At 31.6% G+C, this 7,969-nt stretch overlaps 1 pseudogene; it reads left to right on the top strand.

The window, feature by feature from the left end:
* Window positions 1-4,716: 4,716 nt before the first annotated feature.
* LOC112483458 lies at window positions 4,717-4,836 on the top strand (annotated as a pseudogene).
* The last annotated feature ends 3,133 nt before the right edge of the window (window positions 4,837-7,969 follow it).

Below are 7,969 nucleotides of genomic sequence, written 5' to 3'. Positions count from 1 at the left end.
GTAAAATTGATATATAAATAACTGCATGTTTCCTTGTACAATTTGATGAGTCCAGACTTATGCAAACATCCATACCGTCACCACATACGAGGGAATAGACACCTAATGCTCACCAAAGTTTCCTGTTTTCCTTTATTTCTGTGTGTGTGTGTGTGCGTGTGTGTGTGTGTTAAGAACACTTAACATGAGATCTACCTCCAGCCAAAATTATTAGCCCTCAGAGCTCAACTTTGTCACTTTCCACTGTTCTGAGTACACGCTCAGTATAGTGTGGATTTCACACTTGTCATGCCAAACTGCCACCATGACCTTCTTGTTGGTTAAACTGTGAATATTTCCCAATCTCATGTGCCATCCTTAAACTTAATTTAGGGCTTAAATTAGATACTTTCACTGTGGCAGCATCTGATGCTGACCACTCCCTCAGTCTTGATGCTCTTACCTCCTGGCTTTGAAGCAACTCACACCTCTGGTGTGTCTATTTCCCCAGCTTACAACCACCTTTTTCACGTTGACTTTAATACCTCCTCTCCTCTGCCCTGGTGTTTAATGTGATGTTTAATAAATCTGCCTTAGCATTATCTTTAGTCACCTATTTTGGTCATGTGTGCAGGTAAGAAATACTTTTTGTTTATTTCTAAAGCTTCAGTTACCACCTATATCAGAAGTTCTTAATCAATTTTACTGTTTAGAAATGGCTTTAAGAATCTGATAAAAATGAAAGGCCTTTCCTCCAACAGAAAAGCACATTGACACTCGATTTTGAACTCAAAATCAGAAGGTTCATAGACTTTTTGAAACCCAAGACCACAAGGATAAGAACCCCTGATCTCCATATTGATGATAGAAAAATCTATATAGCTCCGCTCAGATCTTTTTTTCTGAATTTTAACATAGACATTTGTAGCTAGAAATTTTCCTATGAGCATTGCTTTAGCTATATCCTATTAATTTTGATAAATTGTGTATTTATTTTCATTCATCTAATGTATATTCTTTTTCTTTTTAATTTCCATTTTGATTTCTTCCTTGAACCATTGATTATTTAGAAGGGTGTTATTTAATTTCCACTTATATGTGAATTTCTAAAAATTTCTTCCTGTTATTGATTTCTAATTAAAGTTTATTACATCCTGTTGGAGAACATACATTTTATGATTTCCTTTTTTTTTTTTTTTTTTTTAATTACTGAAGCTTGTTTCATAGCCTAACAGGTGCTCTGTCCTGGAGAATGTTTCATTTGCACTTGTTTGAGATGAATCTACATTCTTCTATTGTCGAGTGGACTGTTCTATAGATATCTATTAGGTCTAATTAATGTACAGTGTTGTTAAAGTCTTCTATTTCTTTATTAATCTTTTTCCTAATTGTCTCATCCATTATTGAAATAGGTATTAAAATCTCTGTTTTTCCAATTCTGTCAGTTTTTGATTTATATATTCTGGGACAAAAATATATGTTTATAAGTACTCATATTTATGTCTTCCTAATGGACTGGCCTTTTTATCATCATGAAATGTTCTTTTTAATCTCTAGTTATAATTTATGTCTTAATGTCTATATCGTCTAATATTAATACAGCTGTTTCAGTTCTATTTTGATTACTGTTTATATGGTATGTATTTTTTCATCTTTTTTCTTTCAATCTATTTGAGTCTTTGATCTAAAGTATGTCTCTTGTAGACAGCACAGTTGGATCATGTTTTTTTTGTTGTTGTTATTTTGTTTTTTAATTCATCCTGTCAGTGTCTGTCTTTGGATTGTAGTTTTTAATCCCTTTATATTAATGTAATTACTGATAAAGCAGCATTTGTATCTGACACTTTGCTACTCGTTTTCTATGTTTTATGTCTTTCTTGAGCTTTACATCCTATATTTTGTGGCCCATGGGTCAGATTGACTTATACATTCTACAGAAAACATAGACATGTTCAAAACTGAATCGATATTGACCTTCGTTAGATTCTTCTGTGTTTTCTATCTCACAGAAGGCTAATATTCAAGTCATTATTCAATTATATGAAAAATCTAATTGCCATCGATTACATTTCCATCTTCATTCACTCCATCCAATGACTCACAAATATCTATAACTGCTATCTCCTAAATGACTCTTGAATCCATGTACTTTCTTGATCCCTACTCCCACTCTCTCAGCTCAGGCCACTACCACAGCATACTAATTGGTGTCCCTGACTCCAGTCCCCTCTCTCCACATTCCAGTCTTAATTCTGTAGCTAGATTGATATTTCTAAAAAGCAAATATGATCATGCTAGCTTAAAAATCTCACTATTTGCCCATTATGTTAAATTTTACAGTCTTTGGCATGCTTTATAAGATCTCTCTTAGTCTCTCTTTACTTCTCTATTGCCATCTCTCACACCTTAAACACCTATCCCCTGACAAGCCAGTATGTTTTTCCATAATCTGATCATAACCTGTTTTCATCTATGACTCTCTGTTTGAAACACATTTCTTTTTATTATCTCCTTTACCTACGTAGTTCCTACCAATACTTGAGGTCTCTATATAATAATTACTCTGTACAAAAAGTTTTTTTCCTGATACCTCTATTTGAATTAGCTTCTTATAATTTGAATTATATTATTCTTTGGAACCTCAGGTAGGTGCTAGCTTAGCCATCAATCTCTATACAAATAAAACTATCACATTGACAAAAATTCTCCCCTTTGATCAAACTTTAGTCAGGTTCCTCTGATCTTTATATACTATTAGGCCCCAAACTCATTTTCAGTCTCTGTCCTTGTAGAGACCAGTATAAGCAAGAATCCTGTTAAGCCCGCTTAGAGAGACTCCCACCCTTGATATCTGATCACCCTGAGTACTTGACCAAATTCCTCATTACCCACCATCTCCTGGGTGATATCTGATCACCTGGTCTGCCTTTAGTAAGAATCTTATTACACCAGTTTAGCAAGAATTAGTCTAGCCTCTTAGTAATTTTCTATCCTTCAACCACCTTTACCTCTCCTCTCCTTGGCAATAAATCCTCATTTTTTATTGCTGTATTTAGAGTTGAGCACAATCACTCTCTCCTAGTGCAAAACCCCATTGTAATATTCCATTTGAATGAAGTCTTCATTACTATTATTAACAAGAATCAAAGTAATTTAATTTTTTCTTTAATAACATACAATTAGCTACTGAAAAATCAATATGGTCCATACAAATCCTCTCAGGATTAAGACAGGTGACTAATTAAGTCTTTATCAATCTAAATTTTATTAGCAACCTGATCCTTAAAATTAAATGGATGGCAAAAAAAATATTTTATTATTAGACTAAATGAGAACTTGATAGGAAAACCCTGTCTTCTAATTGAAGTAAAAACACCAACAATAAATAACTTTCTTATATTAGCAAGTTAATTAATAAAATGCTCTCTTTTGAAAATCTGCATTGCCTATGGCGATGCCACCCTGAACATGTCCAATCTCATCTGATCTCTGAAGCTAAGCAGGGTCAGGCCTGGTTAGTACATGGATGGAAGACCACCCAGAAGACCAGGTGCTACAGGCATTTAAAAAAAAAGAAAGAAAGAAAGAAAGAAAGAAAGAAAGAAAGAAAGAAAGAAAGAAAGAAAGAAAGAAAGAAAGAAAGAAAGAAAGAAAAGAAAAGAAAAGAAAATCTGCATCAAGCAAAGAATGACATTAATTGAACAGTTCTCTTTTTTCAAATGTAATGTACAGGTAAGGGGATTATTGATTGTGAGAGGGAAGGAATATAATAAAACCTTTTGGAATTTGAACAAGGCTGCCTCTTACACAGTGTACAAAGTTAATCTCTAAGGAGAAAGAAGGCGAATTTGTTTGGAAATAGGACCTCAAACAAAGAAAGAGACTGTAACCTCTACTTTTTTCCTTTGAGATTCAATGAGTTACTAATTGAAGTCATGCCTGGAGTTTACCAAAATCTCCATTTGCTTGACACCTTCATCCAGGCAGAAAGTATGTATCAAACTATGTTGAGCAAGTCTTCACTAATGAAACCATTTAGCTGTTTCAGAAATGTCACCAATAGTAGAGTTACAAGACACTAATATTTGGAAACATACAAGCCTGACTTCTTTTGGCTAAGTAAGCCCCAAAGATATGGTGAGTGGTGGTGGCAGGAAGTTAAATTTCAAGGCAGGAGAGGTAATTGTTCTATAATACGATCTTCATCTCTATCTCTATATCTGAAATCTATTTATAATATAACATAATTCAGAAGGAGTTTAAGTGATTAATTAGAAAAATAATTAAAATGTCATTCTGTGATGGTGATATTACAAGTAATGTTTTTACTGCATTATATTTTCTATAGTTCCCAAATTTTCTACAGTGACAGTAAATAGCTTCAGTTTTTAGTATATGATTGATCAAGCAAAAGAAAAAATACTATAAAATATTTAAACTACAAAATTAGTTAGCATGATCAAATAGATATCACACCCAATGGTTGCATCATATACATCTTTAAATCACTCATGGATCATTTAAAAACTTGACAAAAGATATTCTAGAAACAAATTTTGTCAAATGTCAACTGATTTCTATCTCTAATAACCAGTGAAATTAGGTTAAATTCTATAACAAAAAGATCATAACATATTCCACAAATTTAAAATAATTGTAATAGAAATTAGAAAATATTTAAATCTGGGTAACATATACATGTAAATATGTAATACTAAATATGAAAGTGTATCATACGTCTACAGCCAATGCCACCCTGAATGTGCCCAATCTTGTTTGATCTTGAAAGCTAAGCAGGGTCAGTCCTGGTTAGTACTGGGATTGGAGACCACCTAGGAATACCAGGTGATGTAGACATTAAAAAAAAAAAATGTATCATATGCAGCTAAAACTGTACTCAGAGATAAATTTATGGCATCAACTGCATACTTGCAAAGAAGAGATGCTGATAATTAATGAACTAAACATGCAATTTAAGACATGTTAAAAATAAGAAGATAGAAACAATGTAACAAAAATCAATTAATGGTAACATAAAATTAATTCTGTGAATAGATTAAAATATTAACAAATATTTATTGAAAGAACAAATAAAATTAGGTAGGAAAAAAGAGAAATAATTACATATAAGTAACTAATATCACCAATTTTAACTGATAAATACAAAATTTTGATGAAATAAATAAATTTATACAACAGACGACTTAAGAAGAATACTGTCTCTTGCCACTGATGGGTATACTATGAAGTACAGCAAACACTTGAGAAATAGTATATAGTGTTTAACCATTAAATAAAGTATGAAAGATTAAAAAGAAGAACTAGTCTTTTCTTAAATAATATGTATATGTACAAAAACCAAAGGAATCTAGAGATAACTTATTTAAGTAATAATAATGTTTAGAAAGGCTAGTAAAAATAAATCAATATAAAAATGTATTTTATTAAGCAAAAAACAATATATTTTAAAAGATTCCATTTATGATAACATTAAGAGATGGTGTGTATTTAAAAACATAATGTGTAATGCATATAAAAATTTTAAACTTTTCAAAATATACTAAGACCTAGTCTAAGGAAATTAATATATATACCAGGTTCATGTTGTGAAGGATTAAATAAATAAGTTTCAAATTTTCCAAAATGTTTCTATACATGATAGAGCCAAAATCCAATTAATTTTCAGTATAATTTGACAAGCTGAATGTGTAAAGTATATAGAAATATAAATATTCGTGAACAGTCAAGATCCTATTGAAGAATAATAACAAGGTGAACGGAGTTGCTTTATCACATATCAATTTAGTATAAAGCAATGACAATTAAGACAGTGTGGTAATGAAAAATTAAGAGTAGAACAATGAAAGAGAATAAAAAGTTAAGAAATTAATTAATGTGGACACAATTTAGAACTGATATGGTTGTGTAGATTCATGGGCCAAGGATGAACTTTTCAATAAATACGGTGGGATAGTGAGGCACATGACAAAAGAAGAAAAGAAAAGAAGGATATGAGAGAAGAGGGGAGAAAGTGGAACAGGAAGAAGGGAGGGAGAAAGAAAATGAGAGAGCAAGAAAAAGGAAGGGAGTGAGAAGAGAGGGAAGGAGGGAGGAGGAAAGAAAAAACGAGAGAGAGAGGAGGAGGAGAAGTGAGAGAGAGAGAGAAAATAAATCGTAATAATTCATAATATTGAATTCTATATAGCTATTATAAATGTTGAAAGAAAATGCATCTAACTTAGAAAAATACATTTTTCTTAATAATACTTTTATTCTTTTGTATATTTTTAGTTGATTTATAGACATAAACAGATTCCAGGAGGATTTTTAAGACAAGACAACCCAAGTCCAAAGGTGAAGTTACTGCCTAGTGCTGTAGGGCTTGTCAGTGAGTGAGCTGAGCCTGAAACACAAAGCTTCTGGCTGTTAGCATAAGAGCAAACATTCTGAAACTTTCTTTTTAGTGGAAATGGTCAAAGAGAGCTGCTAAATTGAAAACTGCCTATTTGTTCTATCTAAGCAGAAAAGAAAATACAATGGACAAGAAGAGCTATAGGTTGGTTATATTATCAAATAAACCATTGTTCAATTTCTATTTTTGCCACTTATCACTTTTGTGACCTTGGTCCAATCCTATCATCTCCCCGAGACTGTTTCCTTTACCTATAAAAAATAAGATAATGATAAAGTCCCCTTAAAATCTGAGGGAGAGATAAAATTATTAACATGATATTTATAATGACCAGGCACTTAAAAAAATGATTAAATCATTGCTAATTCCATTAATCTTCATCATGGATACATTTTAAACAACTATTAACATTTCTCCAAATTGCACAGCCTAATGTTACTTAATAAATGTTGTTGACTGAGATTTCCTCAATGATTATCCTATTGGGTAATAATTGCTTACTAATAGTTGCTTAATCATAGTTATGGGAGTTCACCTATTCTGTTCAATTTGGTCTTCCTTAAGAAAAAATATGACAAAAATTCCTTCAGTATAAATTCATTTTTAGCTTTTCTGTATATGTGTTATGAAGATATTATAGTTTGATATATGGTTTGAAAAGCTTTTCATGAGTTCTTAGGATAAATGTTTGTTGGTAATTTTTGGACGATAAAATAATCATTTACTTTCAAAATGTAGTTGCCAATCACAAATCATAATGTTGCTTCTGGTAATAAATAAATATGTGCTTGAAGGAAATTTTACACATAATATGGCTTTTTCTCTCTTCTCCAGGATGTGGGTTTGCAAGTTGCAACAAACCTCTAGAGAACTGAGATTAGACAAAGTCTATCTGTAATAAATTGAAATGATACGGAATTATATTCAGTTGGTCAAACCATTTTCAATACACAAAACACCATTTCCAACTGGAAGAAGTAGTAAATGAGTACCTTGCAAATGGTCATAAACACAATCAATAATTAATTATGATATCAAGTATTACAAAGAAGGCAGGATCAAAACTAGACACAGGAGGTAATTTCAGCAGTGAACATCGGTTTGTTAAGTCCAAACTTAACTTCTCTGATGCCAATCTCCTTCCTGTTGCTTTTATCCAGAGTAAGAAAAGGCACCATTTTTTCCCTTTCTTCCTTTTCCTTCTAAATTGGATTATCAGTTATAGCATGCTGTGATATAAAATAGAAAATTTTGTTTATTTCCATGTTCACGTTATTTATTCATTTTGTATCTTGGTAAGAACCATAAAGGGGAAGAAATGAATTCTAATTCATCATGTGACTATAATGCAATTTCTCATTTTATTTATTTTCTAAATTGAGCTTTTTCTGTATTGATTTTAAAGACAAAATCACAGTGTGCTTGTGTCTACATTGAGTTTCTCAATTGTTTTTAGAATTTTCTGATTGCTTTTCATAAGGATTGGAAGGAAAGAGGCTTACATGTATTCAGATATTTAAAAAGTCATTATTCTTTCAATAATTCCTCCCTGGATTATCAGGAAGTAAGTAAAATCTT

Source organism: Pteropus alecto, unplaced genomic scaffold, assembly GCF_000325575.1.
Source record: "Pteropus alecto unplaced genomic scaffold, ASM32557v1 scaffold24, whole genome shotgun sequence".
In the NCBI taxonomy this organism is placed as follows: domain Eukaryota; kingdom Metazoa; phylum Chordata; class Mammalia; order Chiroptera; family Pteropodidae; genus Pteropus; species Pteropus alecto.
The sequence above is the reverse complement of the archived record's forward strand: the minus strand, read 5'-3'. Positions and strand labels throughout refer to the sequence as shown.